General features: G+C 38.4%; 1 protein-coding gene across 11 annotated transcripts in view; it reads right to left on the minus strand.

Annotated features, from left to right (window-relative positions):
* The window catches only part of jmjd1cb (jumonji domain containing 1Cb), a 192,062-nt gene that overhangs the window by 52,523 nt on the left and 122,667 nt on the right, over positions 1-16,872 (minus strand). The window lies entirely within an intron of this gene.

A 16,872-nucleotide genomic window follows, 5' to 3' on the forward strand; every position in this document is an offset into this window, starting at 1 on the left:
TGTGTGTGTGTGTGTGTCTGTCTGTGTCTGTTTGTAAGGGTAAGCGTACACAGTGCCAGGAAGAGAGTAAGGCTCCCACTTTTCTTCACTGCTGATGGCTGCTGTAGGATGTGTAGTCTGACTGCATGGTCTTGCAAAAAGCAGTGAGTCAATAGTGGGTTAGTTATTTTGAAACGGAATTATATAACCAAATTAAATATATCTAAGTGTATGGGATCTGCTTCTATTTAGGTTCAAATTTCATACAAAGCTTTAATACATTATATACTTGATAAAAAAGTTTTGAGTACATGTAGAGCTGACAAAGAAAGACTATTTGACTTTTAAGTAAATGTCATGTCTTGTCTGTTATATATCCCCCATTACACTATCAAAGCAAAAATCCACAAGCAAAAGACCTAAGTAAATCCTAAGTAAATCATTTTACATTAACCAGTTACCCTGTATTAACTTTGTCCAGTTTACCACACTAACACACTTTAAAGGATCCCATTTCAACTTTCAACTACAAGTATTCCTGTGTATACGTTTTTAAGACTCAGGCCAATTGAGTCCAGGTAATGCAGACACTATGGGGAGACAAATAAGTCTACAGACTGTCACTGTCACAGATATCAGCTGCGTGTGTTTGTGTGTGTATGTATGTGTCATCTGTCTGTTCTAACTAGGACAGGACGCTGGGGATAATGCACTAATTCAGACAGTATCCTCTACTAGACTAAGCATAGCACTGCAAAATGCACGAGATGACAGAGATCTTCATGCATGTTGCAAAACTGTTTAAATGGCCTTTACTAACAGGACTAAAAAAATATACATATGTATATATAATTAATGATACTGGTATTCAATTCTACCTACAATCATAAAGTTTAAATTACTCTAATATAATGACAGCACTAGCAAGGCTACATCTGTTATCCCTGGCTTATTATTCAAATATTTTATGTCAGACACATCATTATGCACCAAATCTTTGCACATTTTAGGAGATGTCACATTGTCAAGTACCCAGAAAAGAAGATTTAAGCAAATATCTGTGCACATTAGAACACATACACTACAGGCCTGTTAAATTTCCAGCTACACTGAAACAATTGGAAAATGGCAGAATCTCTTCTTTCTCTTTTCAGTCACCCAACAGCAAATTGTGTATCACAGAATTGTCCCATACCTGGTCAGCAGTGATAGACATAGCCTAGTTACTCCACTGAATTGAACCTCCCCTCTGTTCCCTCCTGCTCTCCGTTATAACTAAACGATATAAATGCCATAAGCACTTACCACAATAGAAACATTTTCCCAATAAGAATATTAGAAACTAAGCGTAGGTATATACTAATAAGTGACAATGATTGACAACTTACTAACAACAAATCATATCACAGAACCAAAGCTACACTACTGATCAAATGTTTTAGGACACCCCCATTTTTCCAGTTTTATTGAAATTTCAAATGCAGTTCAAGTCCAGTGAATAACCTTAAATGGTACAAAGGTAAGCAGTAAACTGTGCAAGGTAAAAAACAGTTTAGGTCACCAAAAACTGAAAAACCCTGTAATTTTCATTTTTAAAAAGGCCTTTTTCAGGGATTAAGAAATTGGTTAATTTACAGCTTTCCTGCGACGGAAGTACATGAAAGTTACTGCAAACAATTCCTACAGTCGCCCCAACTTTGTTGATGACTTACAAACCCTTGGTCTGTACAAAGGCGGTGTAGGAAAAAACTATGCTACCACACCTTCTGATGCATTAATAGGACAATACTGTACTGCAGGAAGTGCTACTGTACATTGCTATCAGAATGGTGAAGAAAAGGACAAGTGACAAAGGAAGACAGACTGGTTGGTCAGGGTTTAATCCGAAAGCAACATAATGACCCAAAACATTAGAAGAACAGAACCAGACGGTGGCCTCACATGATGGGAGACCAGCACAGTCTTATGACCTAAACCCCATGGAGCTGGTTTGGGATGAACTGGACCGAAGGTGAAAGCAAAGCAACCTGCAAGTGCAACACATTCATGGGTACTTCTGCAACAGTGTCGGGACAAACTTTCTGGACCATATTTGATTTCAGGTGTAGAAAGAACTTAAGTGTGTTCAGCTGCTGGATGAGTCAATAATTTAGATTCAGAAAGAAGATTCAAGGATTCCTCGTTTCTAATCTCTAATTGTTTATTTGTTCTATGCTTTCATTTCAGAAGCACTGAGACATTACCCTATGTAAATTTCAGTAACAACTAGAAAAATGGAGGTGTGCTAGAACTTTTGACCAGTAGTGTATTTCCAACCAATCACAAAACATAATTTAGGAATGGATAGCTTTGTTCCCAAAATAGTCAGTGGGGTTAGTTAAATACCCTGCCTACTTTTATTTCGGAATAAAAAGGAGAGTTGAGCACTCCCTCTAAGGACACTGCAAGTGCCAGTACAGAAACCAATGGCTCCATGGTCACAATAACTTGAAATGTAAAGAGCTGTTATGGATATACAGGATAACAGGATGTCAGTAGTGTGGAGATATTTTGGCTACTTATAGCTTCATTTGACCACAGAGTGGTTCACGTGCGTCCTGGGCTACTCAAAGCTCAACATAAAACTTATTGGTGATGTACAACATTAACTCCAGCACCAATAACTAGATGAAATACCACAAACTCAATTTATCACCTGAAACATCACCATCCGAAGTGTGCAAAGCATGAACAGTGCAAGCACTCTTTAACACCATCGACTAGACAGATTCTCTGGAAGGGATACAAACTGAACATTTCATCTGCTTTTTCCCAGTTAATTAACATTTTGTACTGATGAACATTTCACACTGCGGGATTTACGTGGATTTGTAGAAGATTGACGATATGAGGATATTTTGGTATATTTGATCTATGTTAATAAATCTTTGCTATTCATACAACTCTGGGGTTACAATTTAAGTTCTGAATCAACTAAAAAATGTTAAGATTAAGGGAATCCTTAATTTATGCGCTGATAACCACTGATACTGGCTGATACAAAAAAATTATTTTGATTTTTTTTTGCCATATCACCCAGTTTAATTACTTATACAGTGTGTATAGACAAATGCACAATTTCGTTGTTTTCCTTTATGCATGTTATATTTACACCAACATTTCATGCCTCCTTTTTCACAACCCACAGTGCCATTTACTCCAGTTCTCCAACTACAATGTCCAACACTTCATGAATCTAATCTAAACTAGTATGTACAAGTGCTCTAAGTTCTACAAATCGTAACCTTATAGACCTGTAAATTCCAGGTTGAAAGAAAGTTTAGGACCACTCTAATAATTAAGAATAAAAACAAGCCAGAGTTGCACAGGCTGTCTGTTGTTATCTTCTTTCCTCTCCTACCAGTTGCTTAGTGACCCCAATTAGTCATTTTCTTGCACTTATCCTGTGAATAAGGACAAAATAAATGATATCACAAATTAAACTTGGATATCACTTTGCTACTCCTGGAATATTATTAATGCTCTGTTACCACCAGAATACAATGTAACAATATTCATCACATCTGTTTACAGAACGTGGATCATTTGTAGTAGCTGACCATGACAGAGTCAGTGCTTTAGCCACAGTGTACAGCTACAGAAACTACTGCAAGGATTAAAAGCATGAGTCACCAGAGGACATGGCAACAGCAGATCTGACTTCTGATTAGCTGCAAACAACAAAAAAAATAGAAACAGTGTTTCACTCTTGGTATTTGGACTTGTCTTAAGCACAAACTGATGACGGATGGTCACAGTGTAGAACACAGTCTTCCCGTCTGGTTGACACTAAGTGGAACATAGTGTTCCAGCCAGCACAATACAAGCTGTGTTCAGCTGCGAAGCACTGACACACATACACACTCTGATTAAATACACAGCCGAAAAACAGAAGTATACATTGCTATGAATTACTGCTTGTTGTGAATCTACAGTACCTAGTGTGTGTCTGTGTATCAGTCAGTATTAATATGTGAGATGGGTGGGTGTAATTTATGAGTCACTGTTAAAAAGTAGCGTAAAATCAGTCAGAGGACGGACTGTGGCTGCATGTGTTGGCTTTATATTCACATTAAAGCCTGGCAGTGTACGATTCATATGGAACACAACACCCAACCCTGGTTGCTCTCTAGGGCCAACTCCATCGCTGTAGTATCAAGCCTACAACTAATTGTGAATAATTCTTCATTAGCAAATAAGATCCAAATAAAATGTATTCATCTGCCAACAGACAACATATTCTTTTTTTCTTTTTAACAACAGAAAGCTTTTATTTACATGAAGACAGCAAATAGTTTTTTCATGGTGTTAGCTGCTCTGCGACTAGAACCTGTGCTATTAGACAGCGCTAGCTCTTGAGCCACGGTCGCCAACATTCCTGCTGTATTTCTGCTTTAACCCACTATGTCACTGTCACATGCACATGTGTCATCATTCAAATGTAAAACAGCTATAAGCTGGAAGAATGCACAACAGTTCAGTGTTTGCTATTTTAACATACTCATGAAATCAACAATACCAGGTGCTATAGGTATTATCCCCAGTTGGTTACAAGTGCAGGACAAAAAACAGCAACAAAGGGGAAAAAAAAACATTCTGCACTCTGTAATTACCTAGCTCTAAAGCCTTTGTCTGTATATATAGACTGTCTTTGTTCACTTGGATGTTTATTTGACAAAGACCTTGCAGATCACAACACTGCACTACTTAAAACTCAGGGTCTTAGAAATGTCCTTATTGCAGTAGAGTTTACTAAAATCTATACGAGTAATTGCTAAATCACTGTTAAACTGGCTTTTTTAATAACTCGTCGTTGTAATTCTGACGCCAGGCAGTCCAGTCGTGAAGGTTGTAATGTCTCAGTGTCTGAAGATAGGCTTATTGTAAACTGCTCTCACTGGAAAGTGTTATCCAGAAAAGAGACTAACTATGACCTTATCCTTATTGCAGACTGACCAGAAAGTGTATTATTACTTAGGTGTTGTTGGTAGTATCCAACAATTTTCTTTATTTGATTCATTTATCTTAAGCAGGGTGAATCTTAAGCAGATATCAGCTGCGTGTGTTTGTGTGTGTATGTATGTGTCATCTGTCTGTTCTAACTAGGACAGGACGCTGGGGATAATGCACTAATTCAGACAGTATCCTCTACTAGACTAAGCATAGCACTGCAAAATGCACGAGATGACAGAGATCTTCATGCATGTTGCAGAACTGTTTAAATGGCCTTTACTAACAGGACTAAAAAAATATACATATGTATATATAATTAATGATACTGGTATTCAATTCTACCTACAATCATAAAGTTTAAATTACTCTAATATAATGACAGCACAACAATATGTTAGCACTTTAAGTGCATATTATCAATGAAAGATCTCAGCATGTGTGAGAATGTGGTCAAATTTTTGGATGTGATTATTTGTGCAATATGAGCCTAGACTATGCTTTTATTTCTATAAAGTGTATGTTTTAGGTTAGTTGGGATTAAGCAGAAGTAGTGATGTTTACAGGAAAGTGTTTTAGTATGACAGATAAATGTGGATGCATGACATGAACATGGTAAGTATTCATATTCTGCTTTCTCTGCTGATAGCATGTATTTCATGGTTTCCTGGAAGTGGAGGAGAGTTACCAAACTTTGCAGAGCTGATTATTTCCTAGTCCTGAATGTTTAAAGCCAGTGTACTGTCTTGACTCATCAATTTATATTACGTTAATTGTAATAACAGGCTTAAAATAAATTGTGTGCTGATAAAGCTTAGACTGCTTTGTTTTTGTTTTGTTGCTCTTGATTCAATCTCAGTTTTATTTGGACTCTTGAATTGAATTGATATGGTTTCAGTCTTGGACTAATGTGGTGACTAATGACAGCCTTGTTTGTAGTTATTTGCATTATATATATAAGTGAGGGTAAAGCTTTACTTAAACATTACTTTTCAAATCAAAAGTTACAAAGTGCTTCAAATTAAAAGCATGAAAAAAATCATGAATATACAAAACAGAAATAGATTATCTATTCTATGAACTATTCCAAAGTGGAGGAGCAGAGACAGTGAATGCTCAGCCTCCCTTCATCTTAAGCCAAGCTCTCAGAACATCCAGTAGGCACTGGTTAGCCAATCTGAGAGACTTAAGTTTCTCAATGGACACAGCTATTCAGTAAAAAATGCACTCAGGGGCTGTACCATGTAGAGCCTGAAGTAATGTCTGCATGTACTAAAGATAAAATACGTCTGATCTTTGAGATGTTTCATTGTTAAAAAACAAACAAAAAAAACCCCAAACATTATTGTACAAATTGTCCTGTTTCATCTTCATTTAAATTGAGGAAGTTTTGAGACATCTAGCTTCTTATAGAGTAAAAGCAGTCCTTAAGGTCAGACAGTTTGCTGAGATTGTCACGTTTGACTAAGAAATACAACTGAATGTCATCAGCAAAATAAAAAGATATATTAAAATGACAAATTATGCTACCCAATGGTAGCATATAAATAGAGAATAAAATAGGGCCAGGAACAGACCCTTGAGGCCCAACAACTCAAGACAGAAACATCAGGCATATCATCACAAACCATCACATTTGAAAATGTATGATATAGACAAGCAAAAAGCAGAACCAGAGAGGCCAACCCATGTTTGTAGGCTGTCAATGAGGATTCCATGATATACCACATCAAAAGCTGAGCTAAGGTCCAGAAGCACTAAAAAGTCCCGAGAGTCATTAGCCACTTGCATTAAAATGTAATTTAGCACTCTCAGGAGAGCAGTTTCTGTGCTGGATTTTTAACAAAGGTCTAACTGAAACTTCTCAAAAATCCAGTTGGCTACCAAGTCCTCAGTTAACTGAGTGGCAAACACTTTCTCTGAAATTTTGAAACAAAAGGTAATTTTGAGATAGGCCTGAAATTATTGTATAAAGCTAGCCCCAGATTAGGTTTTATAAGAAGACACAATAGCTAATTTAAAATGGTTAGGAGTGCAACCAGAAGTGAGGGATGCATTAAGAATGGCCAATAACCATGGATTTACACTGGCAAGGACCTGTTTGAGAAATTTAGGAGGGATGCAATCATATGGACTGAAAGAGGGTTGTAGATGTGAATACTGGTATAGTATCACTCGATGCAACTGCAGCTGTGACTCAACTGCAGCCCATCCATCCATCCATTAGCTTATCCTTTTGAGGGTCACAGAGAGGTGGAGCCAATCCCAGCTGACATTGGGCAAGAGGCAGGGTACACCCAAGAAGGGTGGCCAGTCTATCACAGTCTGTTGCATCCTTGTGGTAAAATTGTTTAAATTAATTTTTTCTCTCCTCAATCTGCCCTCAATACCCCATGATGACTATGAAAAAAAACTACATTTTTGATTTTTTTTGCAAATTTACTAAAGAGGAAAAACTGAAATATCACATTGACATAAGTATTCAGACCCTTTTATGATATCTGAAATTTAGTTCAGGTGCCTCCCATGGTCATCTTTGAGATGTTTTTACAACTTGATTGCAATCCTCCTGTGGTAAATTCAAATGATTGGACATGATTTGGAGAGGCACACACTTGTCTATATAAGGTCTCACAGCTGACAATGCATATCAGGGCAAAAACCAAGCCAAGAGGTTGAAGAAACTCCCTGCAGAGCTCAGAGGCAGGATTGTGTCAAGGCACAGATCTGGGGAAAGCTACAAAAAAAATTCTGCTGCATTAAAGGTTTCCAAGAGCACAGTGGCCTCCATATTTCTTCAATGGAAGAAGTTTGGAACAACCAGGACTCTTGCTAGAGCTGGCCGCTTGGTCAAACTGAGCAATTGAGGGAGAAAGGCCTTGGTAAGAGAGGTGACCAAGAACCTGATGGTCACTCTGGCTGAGCTCCAGACATCCTGTGTGGAGATGGGAGAAACTTCCAGAAGGACAACAATAACTGCAGCACTCCACCGATCTGGGCTTTATGGCAGAGAGGCCAGACGGATGCCTCTCCTGAGTGAAAGACACATGAAAGCCCACTTGGTGTTTGCAAAAAAAGGCTCCTAAAGGACTCTCACACTTTGAGAAACAAGATTCTTTGGTCTGATGAAACAAAGATTGAACTGTTTGGCCTAAATTCTAAGCATCATGTCTTGAAGAAAATCAGGCACAGCTCATCACCTTCCCAGTACCATCCCCACAGTGAAGCATGGTGGTGGCAGCATCGTGCTGTGGGGTTGTTTTTCAGTGACAGGGACAGGGAGACAGTCAAGGTTGAGGGAAAGCTGAACAGAACAAAGTACAGAGATATCCTTAATTAAAACATGGCCCAGATTTTAGTACCTCAGACTAGGCCCCAAGGTTCACCCCCCAACAGGACAATTACCATAAGCACACAGCAAAGAAAAAGGCAGCCAGAGCCCTGACTTGAACCCAATCAAACATCTCTGAAGAAACCTGAAAACTGTCATCCACCGGTGGTCCCCATCCAACCTGACAGAGCTTGAGAGGATCTGCAGAGAAGAATGGCAAAAAATCCTCAAATCCAGGTGTGGAAAGCTTGCCGCATCAAACCAAAGAAGACTTGACGCTGTAATCACTGCCAAAGGTGCTTCAACTAAGTAAAATGGTTTGAATACTTGGGTTAGGGTTAGGGTCGTCTACAGAGCGGGTCGTCCACTAACCAGAAGGTCGGTGGTTTGATCCCTGGCTCCTCCAGTCCGCATGTCAAAGTGTCCTTGGGCAGGAAAGTGAGCCCAAAAATGCCCCCAATGTATCAGTGGTGTGTGAGAGTGTGTGTATGTATAGAAAAAAGCGCTATATGAATGTGTGTACGAATGGGTGAATGTGGCAGTAGTGCACAGTGCTTTGGTGGTTGATTAGACCAGAAAAGCTCTATATAAGTTTACTTATGTTAATGTGATATTTCAGTTTTTCCTGTTTAATAAATTTGCAAAATTTCGAAAATTTTTCATTACAGGGTATTGAGTGTAGACTGATAAGGGAAAAAAATGAATTTAAACAATTGTAGCATGAGTCTGCTAAATAACAAAATGTGAAGGGATCTCAATCCTTTTTGAATGCACTGTATCTATAGATGGGGTAGTGATGCTCTGATGACATTAATCTTATCAACAAAGAAGTCTAAAAATGCCAATGCTAAAAGAGGGAGCTGTAGAAGGAGCATAATTTAAAAAATGGCCAATTGTAAAAAATAAATAAATAAATAAAATAAAAACCTAGAATTATTCCTGTTAGCATCAAAATAAGGTATTAACTTTGACAGAGGCATTAAAAGAAGTTTTAAACCTATGTTCGGCTTTCCGACATTGTCTTTTTAACTGAGTGATGTTATCATTGATCCAGGGGCAGTGATTAACAGAAGATTTGCAAAATGGTCTGAAGGGGGCAAGTATGTCTAGTGTTTTTTGACCTAGGCTTTTGAAACTTTCAACCAGGAGATCAATATCAGAAAACAAACAGGTCGGGAGCCATGGAAGTGAAAGAACAAAAATTAGCAGCTTATTCATTATTAAGAATACGTCAGTGTCTAATCTTCTTAGCATTAACAATGGGTGGTTTGGAGGATGATGTCAGAATTAATGCAATTATGGTCTGTGACAATAATATCCTTGGAATTACAGAAATCATGTAACCTGACTAGTGAGCAGTTAAAACAATCATTAAAAACAGCACTTAAAAATCTAAAATTGGGGGGACAGCTAGCTGGAAGTTCTCTCCTGGTTTAAGCCAGGTCTTTTGTGAGAGATTATAAAATCTTTCGAGGATAAAAACCTTATTAGTAACAGATCTCATTTTTAATAGTTCCACTTTGGCCAAAGTTGTTGGTAATTCACTGATGAAATTGGGGCAATGCGTGGAGGATGATAACAAAATGATAAGATGATAAAATCAATGGCAACATGTTTAACTCCAGAGGGCTGACGGTTATGCATACCACAAGCTATGTCTTGAATACATACTGGTATATTGTAATAGCAGGAGGTGGGGTTCTAGAGGGGGGAACTAGTACAGTGGTCAGGAGGGCTTAGGCACGAAGCACCCAGTCAACATGGGCTAGACAGTGAGTCTAAAAGTTTGCTTAGTGTAAGCTTTGGCAGACTGTGGAAGTTATAATTAGCGACTGGCGTTGTGGCCAGGCATGTGGATGAGGTGCACAGTCACTTGCTGGTGGTGTTAAAAAACATGTTAAATATATTAAGCAATAATATTGCATTGCATATTATTGTCGTTTTACACCTTACTGTTGTCCTATTTAAGAATCTAAAGCAAATTGTATTTAAACGCTACCAAACTTAATTATGTAAGATTTTTTTTTAAAAAAGGTTCTTGTTTCATGAATAACAATGGAACACAGTTCAGTGCATTAAACATTTTGATTAATTATATGAACTGACTAAGAGGTTTAAATGTGATTCTGCATATGTTTTCCTATATGGAGATGCTTATCAATATTGGAAAAATATCCATATTAATAGTGGAATTGATTTAAACCATATCATCCAGTTCTATTGTGAATTCATTCTGCTAAGGAAAGGGAATTAACTTTTCCTCGATGAAGTCTTATAAAGGTCTGCAAAAGAAAGACAAATCTAACACAAGACTTTGTGCTAGTATTGCCGGAAATCTCCTACTTGCAGACGTCCTGCAGATTAGAAATTCCAGAATAGGGCTGATAAAGATTAAGTATCCAGATTGAAAAACAAACTTCAGCTTTTCTTACATTCTTGAGCTGAATCACAGCCTCTCTTAAGCATAGAAAAATTAATACAGCAGTTCATTTGTGAAGGAAAAAATGTGAGTTGTTTCAGGTTGACGAACTACAAATTCCTGGCCTGGATCCAAAACACCCTGTACATTGTTCTGATAGCCAAGTGTCATTTGCAGAATATGCAGCAGCTCTCTGCGAACCAGAAACATCAAATGTTTTGAATTTTTGCTAGGAAATGACATGAATAAATTTACTTAACTATACTCCAGCACTGTAGCAGACAAAGATATTTTCACAGGCCAGACACACACAAGTAATTTGAAAAACATGGTGTGATTCAGATGAAAAAAGAAAACTAAGAAAGTAAAGCGACCCCCCCCACCTAACCACAGCTCAGTTTATAGGAGAGGGAGGGACATGACTGAAGCAGTCAAATAGACAGTCTTCATCCCTCAGGCCGCAAACCAACACATGCCCAGAGAAAAGAGAAAAGATAATTGTAGTAAATGTGGTAGAAAAAGATGCACTGGGCGGGAGATTGTAGAGACTGATGACATTATTCATAAAACTAATAAATAAATAATATATCTATTTAAATTTGATAAATGAATCACATTCATACTGTATATTGGTTGCCAGTTCAATCTGATCATTTGTCTTACTTTGTCTTACATAGATGATGCAAAGTGTTCAAACTCTGGCTAAATCAGTTCCAGCCTTAGGCGCATCTATAAAACAATGAAGATGTTTCTGGTACGACACACACACACACACACACACACACACACACACACACACACACACACACACACACACACACACACACACACACACACACACACACACAGTATAACTACTCCTCTAGGTTGTTTGCATTCTTTATCTAGCACTGTTTAATTGTTTGTTCTGCTGCATCAGACCCACTTCAGACTTTGATCGAACAATATCCAAAACCACAGTATTTACGTCCTTTAGCATTAGCAGAGATTCCAGTGTTACTGTGGACATTGCATAAAAAACAAAAAATAATGCGGATCTGATGACTTCAGCTCCTTCATATCAGTGAAGTTACAGGCAATAAGCCTGTCATTAATTCCCTAAATTGATTCTTTTCTTGAAGAAGTGTTTTAGCTCCAGCTCCAAGCCCCTTTACTAGGTAAGGCAAGCTTATTTGTATAGTGCCTTTCAGAAGCAAGGCAATTCCAAGTGCTTTATGTAAAACACAAAAGGCATTAAGAAAATAAGCACAAGACAATATAAAAGACACATTTGAATAGGATTTAAATGGGTAAATTAAGATAGGGTTATGGTTACGGTTAGAAATCATTAAACTGAAATTTATCTAAATTAAACTAAAATAGAATAAAACCGATAAAACTGAACAATAAAAATTACAGTCCAGTTACAAGATATGACTAAACAGTCTCAAGAGTAATTTAATAAAATGCATGGGCAAACAGAAAAGTCTTAAACGCTAATACACATTTTTTTTTATCGATCCCTAGAGTCAAACAACCTGGAGAATGACGCTTCATGCAAGATCTTAAAAGCAATTAATGCTATTGTTGTTCCTACAACATTTGTTGTGCCTGATGTTGAAGGTATAACATGCAATTTTTCCACATTAAAATATCTAAAAACTGGACCTCTGTTATTTATTTTGTTGGGTTTTGCACTTACATTATCCCAAATGTTTCCAATTTTCAAACCTAAAGAAATCCATAAATTTAATCAAGGTAACGGTCTATTTCCTTTTGGTCACCTGTCAATGGCGTCATATCCCCTTTGGACGTGTGTCAGCGTTTTGGTTATCTGCCACAAGTGGTCAAAATTGACCTTTTATCCAGTTTCAAGCCACATTTTTACGATACATTTTTAAGATATTGGTAGTTTTTAGCTATATATTTTAATTGGATTAAGGATTTTAATAATTGGACGTATGTATCCATGAAACAGCATCAGAGAAACGCTAATTTTCAACATGAAACTGTTTTATTTAGTGTTTTTACTGGATAGGAAAAGAGGAGGAGACCTCTGCAGATACTTCGGCTCCTGGTAAAAACTTCCTGAATGTCTGGATCATAAGAAACAAACTGAGCAAACGTTTATTCAGTAATTTTACCAGTTTTAATCACCTTGTCCATTTGTTTTGGAGAGGAGGAGACCTCCGCGGATATTTCGGCTTTACTTACTTTGGTGCTTTCTGGTTCACACAATGTTTTGATAGAAATGGTAGACTACCCTTTCTTTTTCTTGGAGGGCATGGATAGAGAAGAGATGAATACAAACATATAGGATAACCAGATTGTAAGGCAATGATTATGTTTTGTAAGAAAAGAGTGAGATCTTCTTTATGGTTACAGATAGAAAAGTGCCTTCTACAGCTGAGGGCTCAGAGGACCCTGGTGAGAGTGTTCTTAGTTCAAGCAATCTTGAGAAGAATTTTTATTTACCAGCAATAATTGTGTATGTGGTTCAGTTTTTTATTACTAGTACATAATAAATGGTAATTCCAGATTTTGGTTTTAATCTACTTTCTTGTTAAACTAATTGCTTAAGGCCCCTTGTGGTTTTATAAATTATTGCAGAAAGCATGTAACAACGCCTAAAAATTGAGAAACCCTTAAACAGCAATAGTTGGGCTGAATAAAAAAAAAGTCAAAATTACTTTGCAGAAAATAGTAGGGTACAGACATCTGTAGCAATTAGACTTTGGATTTGTATCGGCTGTGTGACTATTCTGGGAGGACTGGTGTGTTTTCATTTGGCACATAATGTGGTGGTTTAACTTCTACCTGGATTGTTTGTGACAACATTTATGTTCCTCAGCAGAAGAAATGGCATTATATTTATCATAAAGTAAATTCCACTGGGTAATCAAAGCTTGAACTAACCAAAATACCCTAACACGATATATCTATTGTTTTCAAATATGCATGCAAACGGCACTAACTGGTACCAACATGGCACAGAAAGTGTTAGTAATGTTTTTATAAAATCGCTGATTTATTATGCTTTATATCCATGTAAAAAAAAGATGATTTTTGAAACATGTTAGTGGATTTACAATGTAGATATAACTTCAATTACATGCACATGCACCCTTCAAATATTGATTATTATGTTTTCTGTAACTCCACCGGTTCCTCCTGCTCCTGTTTCTTCAACAAGCGCTGCTGGCCAGAGCACACATTCATCCACCAGTCGTGTCAACTCTAGCGCACACTTCATCTGTGGTAAATTTAACCTCTAAATCATTACTCTTGCAATTCTTCCTCCAGTCTAAAGCCCATAAGTCCATCTGTGTCCTTTCTCTGTCTGTCTGTTTGTGTGTCTGACTGTATATGTGTCTATGTGTGTGCTGTGTTTTTCAGGTACCCTCTGTCACTCCACAAGTGCCCCTTGCAGGTAACACATTACCTACTACTCCATCCAATGCTGCAGATGTGCGGAGGCTAAAATAACTATGTCAACTATGCCTTAAAGTGTAAAAAATCCCATTGGAACATAAGAGACAATATGATAAGTTTTCTTTTAATATGCTATTATCATACAAATGTATGATAATAGCATATTAACACACGTACAATAACTTCTTAATAACTGTATAACTCAATAGGGATGGTAGGTAGGTCAGATATGACAGGTACGACATGTTCCGGCCACCTACCCATGCCCTGAGCCTTTCCCATCCATTGCTCATCATGCTCATCAATCCTCCTGCCCTCGTCCACCTGTTTGCCCATCCCCAGACACCTTCTTCCTTGCTCTTCCATTAGCACCATCTGTGGAACAACCAGCACCTCCTCAACCTGTGGCAAGGCCTACTGTTGTGAGGAACTTGGTAAAATAACTTCTTAACTTTAAACACACTTACATAACTATATATTTCTATTCAGCTTCTGTTTATTTAGGCAGGTTTTTTTTTTCTTTTTTCTTTTTTTAACTGCAACAGCCTTTCAGCCAGAGGATTATGCTGCGCTCCCACTACTATGGCCGAAGACGATGCCACAGCAGGACCACAAGTGGGTGTCTGCAGCAATAGTCAGGGTTGGTTAAAGTGGAAAGCTGGAGCTGTGTCACAGCCTTCAGCTGTGATATTACCCTCCACAGCCATCTCTGGTATACCACCAGGCCGCAACCCCTTGCAGATTCTTCACCCACACTTTACTGCTGTGGATGCCATACAGGCTGTGGAAGGTACGGCTGCTCTGTACTAATCCTGCTTGTACTCAGCATCCAATGGCCGGCAATGCACTGCACATGAGGGTACACCACGTCCTTAATATCAGCACTTTTACAACTTGGTGATGGAGACCCTGATCTGCACCAAGTGCAGAATGTTGTGGGGTCAGGCAATTCTCCAGCAGCTGGACCTGAGTTCAGGGTCATCCTTACCAAGCACACTTACACATATAACATGTGTTTGTGCAATGTGGAGAAATATTTTCAAAATTCTTTATTTACTTTGCAAAGACATGCCTATGACATATAGTTTATCTGTCTTCTGTGTGAGCAGGTCCTGGGGAACTACTCCAGCCCAGATTATTGGCCAGCTAAAGGAGAACCACAGCAAAGATTGTAAACTGACTGGACCTGCCAAGTGCACTTCACAGTGGCTCACTTCTGTCTGCAATAAAGTGGTTCAGGTGCTTATAAGTCTTACTGCCAGTGGTGGTCCAGCTTTGGATCTTATGTCTCTAGGCCTGGTGAACAGGTAATAATAATAATAATAAACTTTATTTTTTTGGCACTTTTCAAGACATAAGTTACAAAGTACTTCACATAAAGACAGAAGGAAGTATAAAAATGCTTTTTTATGAAGGTGAGTTTTAAGAATGAATTTAAAATGCAAAACTGAATCAGCTGTCCTTATCTCCTCAGGTACCAGACGGCTGGTGTTGATTCTCCTGTTGCCCTTTATGTGGACAGTGGCTGCTGCAAGGAGCTGGAAGGCCAGATTCAGTAGGTGGCCAAGTATCATTGTCCGCTCAGACATCTGGCATTTCATGCGTTGTTTGGCAGTGGAATGCACCACCGACGCACATCAGCTATATCCCACTTTCATGGCATGCATGTCAGCCCTGTATTTTTAAATGGGATGCAGATGATGTTGCAGAATTGAAAAAGGACAAGAGGGGGGAACTAACCTGCCCTGCCAGCTTGGTTGAAGCAGGCCAGTCCTGCTCTGACCAAGAGGGAACTGGGCTTACAAATCACAAAAGATGAACTTGCACTGCACTGCATGGAGACAATCATCCGGCTCCTTGTTCAGGTGCTCATGGAGCACATGAGCGGCAAGGGGAACAATGTCCTTTGTTCCTCTCCTTGTCACTGTCAGGATGGAACACATCTAACATGTTCAAAAGCAGCATGTGAGGTGCATTCAGGACCTTCCTGGTGTGGCATGGTACAGAGAGAATGGAAGCATCACCAAGGGAGGAGTGCTATTATAAACATTCCGATGTGCCCGGGGTTCCTCATCTTGTTTATTTCTAATTGTACATGAGGGTTCAGATCAGGGGGTGTATTTCTGTTTTCTTTGTTGTAAAGCCTACAGAGACTGTAAACACTGATTTTGGGCTCTAAAAAAATGTGAACTTTAACTTGTAATTATAATAGTGTTTTCTTTGTTTGCACTGTTTACTTTTACCTATGTTGCATGAACCTCTTATACTTAACATCCTGTACTGTTATTTCTTTCAGGGGAACAGTGTGAACAGCCTTAACCATCAAATTTACCTGTTGGAAGCGCGAAATCGCTGGAACCAAGAGCAGGCTGCTGCTAACTCAGCTGAACCTTTTAGCCTGTGCACGTACACAGGGGAGTTGGTCTAATATGTGAACACTAACTATGAGAAGGTTTTTGGCAAAAAATTGGTCCTTACATTTACACCACCTGCAAAATACACAGGTAAAACATAATTTAGGTGTGTGTGTGGTTTTTTTGTTGTTGTTTTGTTTTTTTCTGTGGGATATTTCTGTTTTTTTTTTATTTCTTTGTTCAATATTTTGTCAGGGGAACTCAATGGAGTACAGTACTTGCTGATGCAGAATAATGAGCCCCTAAAGACATTCACCCTAATTCTGAGGAGACATCCCAGTTGCTGGAGCAGTTGAATATGGAAGAGCTTATGGAGGAAGATGAGGGAT

Source organism: Xiphias gladius, chromosome 9 (genome assembly GCF_016859285.1).
Source record: "Xiphias gladius isolate SHS-SW01 ecotype Sanya breed wild chromosome 9, ASM1685928v1, whole genome shotgun sequence".
Lineage (NCBI taxonomy): Eukaryota > Metazoa > Chordata > Actinopteri > Istiophoriformes > Xiphiidae > Xiphias > Xiphias gladius.